Consider the following 15,921-nt stretch of genomic DNA (forward strand, 5'->3'; position numbering starts at 1 on the left):
GTTCTCAATTTTTTTATACACATTATAACCATAAAACAATCTTTTCCAATAATTGTCCCTATGATTCCTGCAAATCGACGGACTGTGCAATTTTTTTTTCAAAATCCGAAGAATTTTCTTAGTTAACAAATGTAATAACTCCCGAAATATAACAAACAAAATATAACTCTATAATAGGCGAAAGTAACGCTCTCGAAAAGCTGTACATTAAAAAAAAAAATATGTCCAAATCCGATTAATAGTTCACGAGAAATCAGCTTTTGACTTTGAAGCCAGTTTTCGAAACTACGAAAAATGATTTTGCAAATCGGGTCGCACCGATCGATTCTTTAGAGCGTGAACTTTTTTCATGCTTGTATTTCACCAAAATGAATGATTTTTATTAATCCGAGTGCCAAGGGCCGATTATAGTTACTTTTCTTGTTAAATTTCGGAAGCTATTCGATTTGTTAGTTAAGTAAAAAAATTCCACAGTCCGTTGATTTGCAGAAATGACCGGGACAATTATTGGAAAAGATTGTTTTACGGTTCCACTATGTATAAAAAAATTGAGAACACTCTTGTACTCCCCCAGTTTGAAAGACAAAGCATCTCTTTTTCTACTTGTTTATTTAATTAATCAATGAGTATGAAACCTACGGTGATCTGGTTTGTCATATTGTTTTGTTATCAAAAGTAGTTACTAAATACGGATTTTCAAAAAGATCGAATGAATTTTACTTAGTAATAACAAAGTGTTAATTTTCGAGATTACTTTTTTACATTTTTCCATAAATAACAATAACAGTTGAAAATGAGCGTTCCGGACCAACTGTATCTTATAGAAATTTTTTTTCTAAACAAGTTCATTTCTATTCATTTTTTCCCTCCGAGCAATAGTTAACGAGATATTCGAAGTCAAATGTGAAAAAACACGACATTTTCCCATTTTTTCTTCGTTTTTTGTTTATAACAATATGTTCCGGGCGTTTCCGGCCAGGGGGACTATGATTTTCGGAATCAGCGGATTTTTTTACATAGGATACGCTTGGTGTCGTTGAGTGAAGTGACAACATCCAGCCCAAACCGTAATTTGACTGGACTATAACAACTAACAACAACAAATATACACGGGAAAAAAATTAAGAAGTAAAATACAGAAATGGAGAAAGGGTTCAACGTCTTCAGCTGCTTTTTGTTGAGAACAAGTCGAGTCAAGAATCCCATAAGAATCAATTATCAAAGATCAACTATAACAGAAATCGATTATTTAATGTTGATCACTTTAAAAGCGTGATTTTAAACGTTGAAGTTTTCATTAAATTACAAGAGTAACTAACTGAAAATGTAATCCCTCTAGAGCAAATGAACGACGTCTGTCCCCAAAAATAGCCGTTTTGATCCCGTGCAAAAAATAAATTAATTACCTTGCTTCGAACTGTCGTGCTCATGGATGCTAAAACGGTTCCTTCCTTCCATTGCCTAATTTCCGAGTGTATCCCGGAATCTTTGGAACTAACTACCTATTTAGTAATTATTTCATTATATTTACGCCTACGAACTTCAATCAACGCCGAGATTCGTGCCATGCATGACAAGCCACTGCTCCAGACAATTAGAAAAGCCCTTAGAGCAAATAATAAAATAGGTTGGTAATGAATAATTTTCAACTTTCCATTAATTACATTTGCTGGATACAATTTGCGAATATTTTCCTTCTCATGTAGCAATAAATGACGGATTGTGATTCATTTGCCAATATAAGACATTTTTGTGGATGTTGCTTTGATAAACATGATACAATACGTGAATATCATGTCGTAGTCGTTTACAAAGCCACTAATTAAGTGTGCCGCATTAACAAGGGGTGAGAAATCGTTACCGAATGTAAAATACACAAATTACGTAGACGCATTCTTTACTGACATTTCGCTCGTAGCATACTAAGTTTGCTATCTTTCGTAGGAAACGTCCTCTCCTTCATTTCTATAATGTACTAAGGGTGCAGTTGTGCTTAGGCTATGGTTGGAATTTACAAACGCCTTGCGGAGTTATAAAAAATTCAATTCCAAATTTCGCTTAATCTGTTACTTATTATGCCTTTTATACGAACTTGAGATTTGTGTCTGATTACTTCGAGAGTTGTTTCGTTGCATAATTGAGCATTTGACTAGAGGTCCGCGAAGTTAGCCCCTCAAATTCCGAATTTATATTCAATTTGTCGCTTACGACAATTAGTAAGTATTTGTAAACTAAGAATCAAAGTGAATTTGTGAATTTATATAAAAAAATACAATTTTGCGACTAAATTCTAGGCAGCCCCATTATCATCCATTATCAAAATTTTAGTACCGTCATTAATTAGTAAGTCATTTGTAAGAATTTGTAATCAAGTTGTAAGTCAGTTTACTAGAACTTAAAGTCCAAAATACGCTCTGGGGGCTAACTTCACGAATGTCGCAGAACGTAGAGGAACGGTTGAAATTGTTTGCATCTTTAAGTAGTAATTAGTAAGTCGTACGTATTAATTTGAAAACACTATCTCACTTTTTGTAACCCAATCACAATGGCGCAAACTTAAATTTAAGTATGTCCATAAATATACTACATGCTCACAGATTTAAAATTAAGCTTTAATTTGATGTTTACGAATTACTCGAAGTAATATGTTATTAGAGGAAAGTATTAATGAAGTAAACATATGACTTTGCAAGTGAATTTACCAATTCAGGGGCACTCTATCTACATTGGAATATAAACATTTTGGGTGCATTAATAAAATTAGTGTGAAAGAAATGGTTAAATTTGTTTGTATTTCTAAATAGGAATTAGTAAGTCGTATCGTACTTAGTAATTTGTAAGTTACTTTATTACTATTTAGAGTCCATAATGCGTTCTGGTGGGGCTAACTTCCCGAATGTCTCAAAGCAGGGAAATGGTTAAACCAAACCTATATGTATTTCTAAGTAATGCTTAGTAAATCGACTTTACTAGTTTGTATTACAGAGCTGGGCAGAATACTTTCAAAAAGTATTTGAATACTAAATAGTAAATACTTTACACAAATCAAAGGTATTTGAATACTAAATACTTTTACGTCCAGTACAAGCGAATACTAGATACAGATACATTGAAAAGTATTCAAATACTTTAAAAAATAAGTATTCAAATACTTTAGAATGTATTCGAATACTTTCTAAAGTATTCTAATACTATCAAAGGTATTCGAATACTACAAAAAGTTTTCGAATACTTTGAAAAGTATTTCATTACCTTACTTTGAAAAGTATTCGAATACAGTAAAAAGTATTCAAATACTTGTCACTCAAATACATTAAAAATTTAAAATAGTATACTAGATAAAAGTCTTAATACTACTTAAAAAATCAAGTTATACTTTGTATGAGGTTAGCTTTTTTTATATTTCTATTGTTATATACAAATTTAAGGGGAGTAAAAGCGTAATATTATTATTGATTATACTATACAAACCTACAGGGTGTTACACGGCCGTTCGAAAAAAAAAAATCGGGTTGTAGAGGGCATCAAAACAAGCACTTTTTCCAAATAAACCGAGGGTCCAACGTGTTTCGTTTGGGAGCCACCCCCCAAGGAGTGTTGAAATCTGCATTTCTTCTTTAATTTTTTTCTCAGCAACCATAAGAGTTACAAAGTCGGGGGGCATGTCTTTGAATAGGTTTTTGGGGATGCTCTTTCCGATTTTGCAATTTTTTTTTCAAAATTCCTACCCCTAAAGGGCGCACCCCTAAACTAGGGTGCAAAAAAAAAATTCTGATTTCGACGAAATTTGGTATCTGGGGTTTTTTTAACATGAAAATCACGAATCTGAAATTAGTTTTTGAAAATTCGAAAAAAAAAAGTTCCACTGCAATTCTTGGCGGGACAACGAAAATAGAGATAATTCCACGAAATTTGTTGTGTACATACTAAACGAGTTAAGGAACAAAACTGTCGAACAGTTTTTTTAAATAACTTTTCAAACAAAAGTTATACTCATTTGAATGTTGGTCCTTCGGGTCGCGAAGTGTCCCAAGCCTACTAGTAAGCCAGGAGCGTGTTCTTTTGGAAGTTATTTTTCAAGCTAAGATTATGAAAATTTTTGATCATAGTGAAAAAGTATCATACGGAAAGTGATTTGACTTTTTCCCCTACCTTATTTAGATAATAAATAATCGATCAGCGCTTTAAGATACCTTGGTAGGTGTTTTAATCGATACATCGAATTTTTTAATCATTTAATGACCGAATTAATTCCAAATAACAAAATATCGACTCAAACCGTTAATCTTTTGTTTTTGCGACATTGTCAACCAACACATGCGAAATTATGGCTTACTAGTAGGCTTGGGACACTTCGCGACCCGAAGGACCAACATTCAAATGAGTATAACTTTTGTTTGAAAAGTTATTTTAAAAAACTGTTCGACAGTTTTGTTCCTTAACTCGTTTAGTATGTACACAACAAATTTCGTGGAATTATCTCTATTTTCGTTGTCCCGCCAAGAATTGCAGTGGAACTTTTTTTTTCGAATTTTCAAAAACTAATTTCAGATTCGTGATTTTCATGTTAAAAAACCCCCAGATACCAAATTTCGTCGAAATCAGAATTTTTTTTTGCACCCTAGTTTAGGGGTGCACCCTTTAGGGGTAGGAATTTTGAAAAAAAATTGCAAAATCGGAAAGAGCATACCCAAAAACCTATTCAAAGACATGCCACCCGACTTTGTAACTCTTATGGTTGCTGAGAAAAAAATTAAAGAAGAAATGCAGATTTCAACACTCTTTGGGGGGTGGCTCCCAAACGAAACACGTTGGACCCTCGGTTTATTTGGAAAAAGTGCTTGTTTTGATGCCCTCTACAACCCGATTTTTTTTTTTCGAACGGTCGTGTAACACCCTGTATAAGTTCAAAAAAGATCTATACATTCTGAATAGGTATTTTCATAAATCATCGATTAGATTACATTCGTTTTCGCCGCGCGCCATTGTGTGAGTCATGGAAGGAATGTTACCAAACTGGTAGCAGTCTGCACTTCTGCAGTCATAAGTTCGACTTTCACTTTGACGTTGCTCGTGAACTTAACGTTTTTCCGTACCAAAATAAATTAAAATGCCAAAGCAAAAACCTACTGTAGATGAGTGGATAAAGGAGTATAAAGAGTTGAAATTCCAGAAGGGAAAATTATTTTGCCGAGCGTGTACGAAGACTGTAAGTACTTTAATTTTAAGATTTTCTATTGTTTGCTTTAATTTGTTGCTAAAGATTTTGTCGCACTGATGTCACGATTGATTTCAGATACAATGCGACAAGAAATATAATATAGTCCAACACATAAAAACAACATTGCATCGTGAATCCTTGAAAAGGTTTACAAATAGGTGTAAACAACAAACAATTAGTGAATCTTTACAGTCCAGTTCGAAATATAGCGAACAACAGCAATTTAATTATGATTTATGCAAAGCCTTGGTGCAATCCGATATACCTATAAACAAATTGACTAATGAAGCGTTCTCTTCTTTTTGGGAAAAGTACTGTCAAAAACGTGTACCGGATGAAAGTACTTTACGTAAAAACTATGTCAATGCTGTGTACCGAGAAACCATTACGGAAATAAAAACGCTGGTAGGAAACAATTGCATCTGGTTTGCTGTGGACGAAACCACGGATGTTTGTGGGAGATACGTGGCCAATTTAATTATCGGCATTCTCAACGAAGAGGTGCCAACAGAAGGATATTTAGTGTGCTCCAAGGAACTGGAGGCCACAAATAACGTTGCAATTTCTAGATTCGTAAACGAAGAATTAACAAACTTTTATTTGCCGAAAGCTATACCGAGTGAAAAAATTTTACTCATGCTCTCTGATGCTGCACCATATATGCTCAGAGCAGCAATCAATTTGAAAGTATTCTATAAACACTTAATTCATTGCACATGCTTGGCCCACGGTCTTAATCGGGTTGCTGAAACTATAAGACTCCAATTCCCTCTAGTGAATGAATTAATTAAAAATGGGAAAAAAATATTTATTAAAGCTCCTTTAAGAATTCAAATATTTAAGGAAAGATTGCCTGATATCCCTTTATTATGCTGAACATTTTGAAGATTTTAAAAATCTTGTATTGAACTTCCAGGATACCTCTGTGAAGTCAATAAAGGATTGTCAGGCTGTTTTGAGGAACATAGAATTGCGGAACAACCTTGCCTTTATCAAGGGAAACTTTCATTTTGTGAGCGAGACCATCAAGAGCTTAGAAAAACAGCAAATCCCATTAACTCAATCACTTGAGTTAGTTAATAACTTCAAACAAAAATTGGAAAGCATTTCTGGCCCAATTGGACAAATCGTGCAAACAAAACTTAAAGATGTTTTGCTTAAAAACGAAGGGTTTAATACATTACATAAAATATGCTCCATCTTGAATGGAGAAACGAATGAAAATTTAAGGATGGAGCCGGCAATCGTGGCAAAATTTAAACATGCCCCCCCCCCCCCATAACTTCTGTGGATGTTGAGAGAAGTTTCTCCAACTACAAAAATATATTAAGTGACAGACGCCAGAACTTTAAAATAGAACATTTAGTAATATCGTGCTAAGTTTCCCCCTATTTACTGTTTTTTTATGCTAGTATGTAATATTCCAGGTTTTTGTTTTTAACTTTAAGTATATTTTAAAAATTGGTCAGTTGCAATGTATTTTTTTTATATAGTGTGTTCGCAACCGATGTTTTATACGTATTTTGAAAAATGTTTATATTTTCCCTTTTTCCAGCAATAAATTTTTTCGTGCTTTTTAGTGCTTTTTTCACATAAACCATGCTTTTTTTGGGACAATTCATATAATTTTTAAGCGCTTTTTTTTCCGGATTTTTCATGCTTTTTAATCCGGACTCTACTCATTACCTATTATCGGTAACCGGTGGCCAGTGTAAAACCAAATGGAACAACTTAGTTCGAACATACAAAAGTTGTGTCGATAACCAAGAAAAAAGTGGCCGTGTACCGACACGTTTCCAATTTTTTGAAAGAAGGAGTGAGTGATTGGTAATAAACCTCATGTTGGTACACCTGCACATTGCATTAACGTAAGCGACTTGACCGATTCTTGTCACGAGTCACTTGAAAACGAAACTCCAACCATATGTATACACCTACACTGAATATACAAAAATGAAAACAAAGTACTATAAAGAAAAACTAGAGCAACAAAAGAAGACTACCGAGTTACAAGAAAGAGGATTAGCATTACAAGAGAGAACCGTCAATGCATTGGAAGAACTCGTCGAGTAACTAGAAAAACCATTTGCAAATATGTAGACAAAAGATTTTTCACATAAATTCAATAGACTGTACCAAACATAATCATTATAATAGCTAAACTGTAAACATCTCTGCGAAAAATGTATCTCGTTTTTCACAATTTTCATCATTCACGTTTTCATCATTCACCTGATAACTGCACACTTCGACTTTTATTACCTGGTGCTTCTTCTTCCATTGGTACATCTATATGCAGAGTCCCCTAATAAATGATAACGTCTCATATTTAGCTCACCATTAAACATTCTTTTGTATAAACTAGACCTCTTCAAAACTCTGTCATCATGCAGAGATCCAGCTTCACCACAATACACATCTATGAAGCGTTTTTTATCATCGCACACAGCTTGTAAAATAATGCTATGCCAACCCTTTAAGTTACAGTAGGCCTCTCGATCTTCTGAAGGCTTGATTATGTTAATGTGTTAATAAAAACCCTTCTTTTGCGGTAACTTTGTCTCGTCCTGCTTTATGTGTGGGAAATATGTTTCCCTCCTTAATTATATTTAAAACATAATATGCTGTTTCCCTTGTTAATCTAAAATTCTCCTCTTTATCGTCATATTCTTCAATTTGCATTTCCACAAATCTACTCCCTGATTTATGTTGAATCCTTCTTTTGCACAGTATATCGTCATCTGACGAATCACTACTTCAACTACTCTGTACACTGCCCCCGGAAGAAAAAAGGCGGTAACTTCTGTTTTGGGGGATTAGAGTTTTTTTTTCATATTAAGATCATTGAAGGTATTGGTTCTCCAAGCATAAAGGCGGTAAAATAATGGTAAATGCATTAATTAATTTCATAGAAATGTTGTGACATAACTGCAATACGTCACCATTTTCCTGTTTAAAAGACCGTAACTACAAATACTAAGCAAGAAGACGGCAATTTCTTGCTATGCTAAAAGTTGCCGCCTTTTTAAGCATTTTATTGTCAGTGTTGTGCAGTTACCCGTTGAATCTACAACTGATTTTGTTTCGGATTTTGGTTAAAATAACCTTTGACGAGATTGTACAATATAAAATATGGAAGGTAAGGACGCTATTATACATATATTTTCAAAATTTTGTGTAATTAGAACTGCACTCGACAGGTACACCTCGTCCAACAGTTGTATCGAAAAGGAGCCTGGTAATGGTTTCAATGGCTAGAAATCAAAGCTTAATGTCGGAACTCTCTGATTTGCGTCATGTAACTACCACAAACTCAACTAGTGTCCATGATTATCTGCTTCATTACTTTTACCTGAAAATCCAAGAACGATTTTAGCAGAAATTACGTCTAATCGCAATAATGATAACGGCGGAAATGAAACCTGTTGCCTAAAGTCAACTATGCACGCGAATAATGCGAAATTCACAGTATTACAAAACATAGAACAAGGTGAAACTTTAGACCCGCCTGTAACTAGTCTGCCGTGCAATCGTAAAACATAGTAACTCGGGTTACTTGAAAATTGAGTTTTTTATTTCTTTCGTCTATATGTATAGTACACCCTACATGTAGCTATTTACAAAACTCAACAGTGAGCTTCCGGTACTGAGTTGCATTTTAGCAAGTCAACTTACTTAACATGTTGATATAGCATGTCGACTTGCTGTCGTAATATTGTTTTTTTGTTTTCAAGGTATCAAAATTACAAACGCAAAAGGAATAAAGTCGAGTTGCCGAAATAATTTGCAGTGATATGCAATACAATAACACAATAAGTCGACTTACAATTGGCAGGGAATCTAAAATGCAATAGTAAAACCAAGTAAGTCTAGTTTGTTGATATGCTATTTCTGATTTACATAATGGATGACAACTAACTCAACTTACTACAGAGAAACACCCCTACTCTTCAATTTAAGGAATCAGCAACTCTATTTTGCGGTTATTTATAATTATGCTCTGTTTAAAAAACGGCAAAGTAAGTCTAGCCCATCCCGAAGAAAGAACGTCCTGCTTGAGAATTGATCCTGGTGCTTTCAGATTAAATATTATACCTAATTGTGAATAATTATTGAGTTACTGTGAGGCAGTGATTGTTTTGACTACGAACACAATGGATAGTCGTGGAAAAAGAATGATCAAACTGGCTTTACTAAACAGGTATGGCTTTACGTAAATTTCTTCAACAACAACGGTTGCTTTAGCTGCGTATCACATTCTGTATGACGTATGTTTCATTCTGCTCATGATGTCTGAATCATGTTAACGACTTTCGCATATACTCGTATATATTGCACCCTAATCAAAATTACGACAAATAACCGAATTTAGATTAGAGGGCACTCGAGGATTACCAGGACACTGTCCGAAATTACCAATCATTTGAAAATTGGCCACATTTGATTAAAACGAAAAACTCTTTTTAGATTTAATCATTTTGGTTGATCTTAAACGTATCAATTTTTAAATAAGTGCTTATTAAGAGTGCTTTTTTAGTCTTTTTTTCTATAAAACCATTAGAAAAGAAGGGGTTAGGTAACGCATAATTTCCATTGTTTAGATGCGAGGATAATGAAACATCTTCAGCTCCTGATTCACCTATTGACGACTCGGATCAAGATGTAGATTATATCCCCGACCAAGGATTACAAAAAAATAAACTATCAAAATATTTCAAAGATATAGATATTTCCTCAAAGAAAAGGTTTAACCATTGAATAAAAACACTATAAGAAGCCTAACGCTTATGGAAGAAAGCGCGACAAATCCCCTTGCACCCGCATTGGTTGTGATCCCCGAACTCTCTTTGCGGTAAATAGGAGGAAAGCAAATTCTCATTCTTCTCAGTTCAAGAATCGACACTATTGACAGTGTTTCCATTATATTCTCTGTCGCGCTTTATTTCCACGGGGTTAGGCTTCTTATAGTGTTTTTATTCAATGGTTTAACCTAGTTTCAAGTAATATTCCAAAAAAATTCAAATTAAGTGACTTTTCTGACGAAACTAAAGTTTTTGCTGCTTTACCTAGTTGGGAATTTCAAGGACTGAGTAGTTCAGAATTAATGGAGACTGCCCTTGTAAATGCCAGTTTGGCTGCTGGTTCTGGACCGTTACAGGCAGCGAGCAACACTAATTATTTTGAGCTTCAATCCGTTGATAATAATCAACAATCATCCGGCAAAGACAGTCCCCTAGTAAATATTCAGAACGAACCAAGTACTGACGGAATAATGCCTTTATTAAAAGATACTTCCGATAACATTAATGCCATCACAGCATCGGATATTGTGTTGGAGTCAGAGTCATCAGCTGCACAATCGGAACATCATGGTCAGCAACCTTCTTCACAAAACACTTGGGTGTGAAGGGGGTAACTCTCAAAACACGTCGTCGTGTGAACCAGATACACAGATTGTACAAGAGCATTGCCCATCAGAGACCGTCAAAAAAGTAAATAGAAAGAAGAAGGCTTTAAAACCTCCTCCAATTGAAAAACTACAACTTTTGTCGTCCTGCCCGATATCTTGCAGAAAGAAATGTTTTGAGAGGCTGTCAGCAAACCAAAGGAGCCACATTTTTCAATACTTCAAGGTGCTTGATTTTGGGCAGAGACAGTTATTTTTTTCATAAATATATTCTAAAGAAACCTGTAAAATACCGCAAAGTAGACGCAGAAATGAACAAAAATCATTCAGTTTCATATAACTTGCCAAACATTAATTTATCTAATGAAATTCCTGATGATTTTTCTCAACCAGTCACAGGAGAATCTTCTGAATCGTGCGCGCATATGATTTCTGTGTGTAAAACGATGTTTATGCACACAATTGGTTACAAATCGGATTCTATAATTACAAATTTCCTCAAGAGGACGGCAAATGACTTACCTTCGTTAGAAGACAGGAGAGGGAAATCAAATGCAACCAGAATGAAGGAAATTGGAGAACAAAATTATAAGCGTATTAAAGAGCACATAGAATCATATCATCCAATAGTATCACATTACAACATCAAACATGCTCCTAATAGAAGGTATTTACCTTGCGACCTTACCGTACATCAGCTGCACAAAGATTTTATCCAAAAATACAAGCAATTAAGCTACGAAACTTATCGAAAAGTATTTGATAAGGAAAATATTGGTTTTGCAACCCCTACCCAGGATGATTGCAGTGTGTGCAGTGTCTTTAAACGGCACACACATGATAAAACAGCACCTGCTGATTCGGAGGAAAGCGATGGTGCTGCGGAATATGGTGTTGATCAATCAGTAGAAAATACCAACCCGAATATTCAACCAATAGGAGGCATTTCAAATGGACAAATTGATGAACCTCGTTGTTCAATTTGTGAAACATACCAAATTCATAAACGACGTTATACAATTGCCAGGCAAAAATACAATGACGATTCGTCACAAACATGGGACGACGACACTGAAATATACACTGTTGATATGCAAAAGGTGTTAATCTTGCCAAAGATGACAATAAAGAATTCTTTTTTCGTAAGCCGATTAGTGGTTTTCCATGAAACATTTGCAAATCTAAAACCGCATGGTAAAAATAAGTGTATATTGTGGCATGAAGCAATACGGGGAAGAAATGGGTCGGGTGTTACATCAGCGTATTACAATGCTTTAATAAGACTAGATGATGAAACAAAGCACGTGATATTTTGGGCGGATAATTGCACCGCCCAAAATAAAAATTGGGTGTTGTTTACATCATGCGTTATGTTTGTTAATGAACAATGGGGACCTGAAACAATAACATTTAAATACTTTGAACCAGGGCATAGTTTCATGAAAGCCGATTCTGTCCATGGACAAATAGGGAAGAAATGGAACAAGGCAGCAGAAATTTTGGATTATGAAGATTTGGAGGTACTGATAAAGTCGTCCAATAAATTAAATAATGTTGTTAGTTTGCGAGCCGGTGATTTCAAGCTATTTGAAAATGGTTGTGTACAAAAGAAAAAAGGATCACAAATTCCAAAGCTAGGTGACATAAAGGTAGTTCAATTTAGAAAGGGACAAAAAAAGATGTTCTTTAAATACGAACTGGAGCATGAGGAGTTCGCAGAAGCCGTGTTTTTAAAACCCAAGTTTAAATTGGAATTACCCAAGAGTGTCGAGTGTGAGAGGGGAATAAACTCTACAAAGAAGGAACGAATTATACAGCAATTGGTGCCGAATATGGCTGCAAGAAAACAAATCTTTTGGTGCAACTTACCTAGCTCTGATGGATTAGAAGATTTGGGAAAATCTAATGCTGACTTTTAAAATTTAATATTGTATTCCTATTATTTTATGTGTGAATTAATTTTCGTTTCGTAATAATCTTTCTTTTGTTGTATAGAGTAAAATATAAGTGCTGGTTTAACAGTGGTAACTAATTCGCATTTCGTTCACTTTCTTTTTGATCAAAATAAATGATTTAAAAAAAAGTGTGCTAATATCTTTCATCCAAATAATTACCTACACTATATATTGTGGTGTTGCTGGCTTTTCAACATGCTGTTTTATTACTTTTACCTCAAGTAAATCTGTTTACTACCTTTTTGTGTTGCTTTAGACAATGAAACCGATAGCAAATCGAGTTACTTTGTTTTACATTTGTAAATATCGTCCGGCGTTGAAGCAAGTAAGTGTCAAAGTGAAAAAAACAGGAGATACAACAAAACCTACTATATATAATTATAACAGTCGGAATAAGCAAATCAAACTGTATATTTGGGCAACATGCCACAGGTGCTAACTATATCATTAAAGCGCTAAAATAAACAAACATTACAAAAACTTTGAAACGCAAATACTAAAAACTTCACTTTATTGAGTCATCGGCGCCGGAAAGGGGGGGCAAAGATGGGCATTTGCCCCCCTCTGGATTATTAGACAAAATTAAATCACTTCAATTTATTTCGATTTTATTCTATAATTGTCTGCCAATTCCTAATTGAAAATAACGCTCACAACCAAAAATAATTAACGATTTGCATTGTCAGGTTAAAAATATGTTTAAATTCTTCAAATTCTTGCTTACGTAACCAGATGTGCACAAGTTGCACTTTGGGACTCGGGATTTAATGTTTACACGGTTGACCTTGACTTATACGATTTTACCTAATAAAACAATCTATTCTATATTTTATGACACCGGACGGGCGGACGCCGACACGACCTGCGCATGGAAAGACAAGAGATAATAGAAATATTATTTCCACTTTAAAACTCTAAATTAGTAGGGTTTTATGTTTCGCCTTGCAAAGAAGCAAAGAGTACGGTAGTTACTTAGTAAGCAAATCAATGGTAGTTGCACTTTGCACTCCTTAATAAACATGTAAGTAAATTATTTCTTCAGGTTCTAATGCTAACACGAATTGTTATAATTTTTTTTCTGTTATCATTGCAATAGTGTAATTTTTTGCACGAAAGCGGCAAACAAACTTGAGCATGGTCCGTGGTCTACGGCCTACGGGTCCATGCACAATATTTTGTTAGCAGCAATGTCAATTCAAATTATCAGTGCAAATAAAATATAATTATGACGTATAGTTTTATCCTTTCAGAAATAAATGAACGTTAGGTAATGAATTTGTATTTATGTTTAAATTAAAATGTTATTAAAGATATTGAGTAGATTTCATCCTGCCCCCCTCTAAAATTAAGCCTTCCGGCGCCCCTGTATTGAGTTACTGTGTTTTACGATTGCACGGCAGTAGTAGTGCCGTTAGTAACATTGACAATGTGTTAGAAGTTAGTAATCATGAAATTGATATAAAACGCATTAATTAATTCATTTATGAAGACGATCATGATGGTTTCGCGAATTTGCAACATAATGCCTCTTTATTTATGAACACATACACATATTAATATCAGTACTCCTGGCAATTACTTGGAAAACAATGAAGAGATTGTAAATGAGGTAACTACAATCCGTGAAACCAGTAACGAAAAGAGGAACAACAAGGAAACGAAGAAGCTACGATGTAACCCGACAGGAGCGAAAAAGGCAGAAGAACGCGGAGAAAGGGAGTAATTTAACCCAAAGCCGCCTTGTACAGATAAATGCATCAAAGAATGCAAGACTAAAATTTGTGACGAGGGAAGAAAGGAAATTAATTATACATATTGGAGCAGAATTTGGACAGAACAAAGACAATTTATATTAAGCAACACGCGAAGAGAACATTCCAAGAGGAAGAAAATTGCGGATACTGGAAGGAAGTTTTCTTATTCATATTTTTTTAAAAATAAGGATGGGATAGAAGTAGGTAAATGTATGCAAAGTATTCTTTTTTTGGGATACAAGCCGAGTAACGATAAAGCGATCTACAATGCATTGTCAACATCTGTTGATCATGTTACCCACAAACCAGACTTGAGGGGGAGAATACCTTGCAAAAGCAAAGTTGACGAAGCTCGAGTAAAATTGCACATTGAAACATTTAATCCTTCTTTCTGTTTCTCATTACCTTTGAGGCGGTATTTGCCAAGTGATGTTGTTTCAGCAAGGATTATGTAATTAACGAAATATAGTATAGAATGAAATGTATTTAAGTTGTAAGCCCTTACACCCTTGCGGTATTTAAGGGATTCGAGTATATATATATATATATATATATATATATATATATATATATATATATATATATATGCTGTGTATACCGGTCCGTAGGCCAAAAAGACCGTTCACAACACCTAACAAAACCTAGCTAGCTCAAACCCTTATATTTCTCGGAACAAAACTTCTCCTCAGCACAGAGGAGGAATTCGACTCTTTTCTCAGATAGTGGGTTAGACCAAATACCTTAAATTCCAAATCAATCTTAATAATTTTGATTAAATAAAATGGACCTTGGGCAAGTATTCAAAGAAAACAGTAAATTGAAGGAAATGAAATCGTTCGAAAGACAAACACAGAAATTAATGTGAGAATTACAAATTTCAGTTTTAATGGTTATGCAAATAAAAAAAAACAAGGAAAACGAACAATTATTACAAAGAAAAAAACTAAAATTAAAACTTAATCTTACTTACATGTCCAAACTGCTAATCCCAATACGTTACACAAAAAAAACAACAAAATTCAAATTTACACAAAACAACAACTTTACCTTCGGGATTAAAAGTACTACTTCAGTCCCGCAGTATATAATATACTATTATAATCAATTTTTAACCGACATTAAGAGATAACACAAAATTAAAATACTAGGAAAAATAGAATTTTCTATCTTTTAAATACAATGAAAAGGCGATAAATAACATCCACCTGTCAATTAAATTAAGCGTTTACAATGATAACAAAATAAAAGCGATATAAAATTCTCAGAAATCTACGTTAAATAAAATTAAAGATGAGATTAAAATGTAAACACTACAAACCTTGACCTCTTTTCGTAGCAATAATTTCTGTTGATGTACTTAACGAACGATACAAAACAAAAATTTAAATTAAGAAAATTAATTACATGAAAATAGGAAACCGCCCTTGTCCATGCTCAAGTTTTTTCCAGTTTGGTGCCTAATTTGAGTGAAGAAAATTATTCTGCCATCAGTAAACGCTTCTGTAATTGTTCCAAAGTGTGAATTAAAACCAAATTAAGACTGTAAATTTCTCTGTGGCATATTAATTGACTGTTTTGTTGCTG

The sequence above is a fragment of the Photinus pyralis genome, unplaced genomic scaffold (genome assembly GCF_008802855.1).
Source record: "Photinus pyralis isolate 1611_PpyrPB1 unplaced genomic scaffold, Ppyr1.3 Ppyr1.4_LG10, whole genome shotgun sequence".
NCBI lineage: Eukaryota > Metazoa > Arthropoda > Insecta > Coleoptera > Lampyridae > Photinus > Photinus pyralis.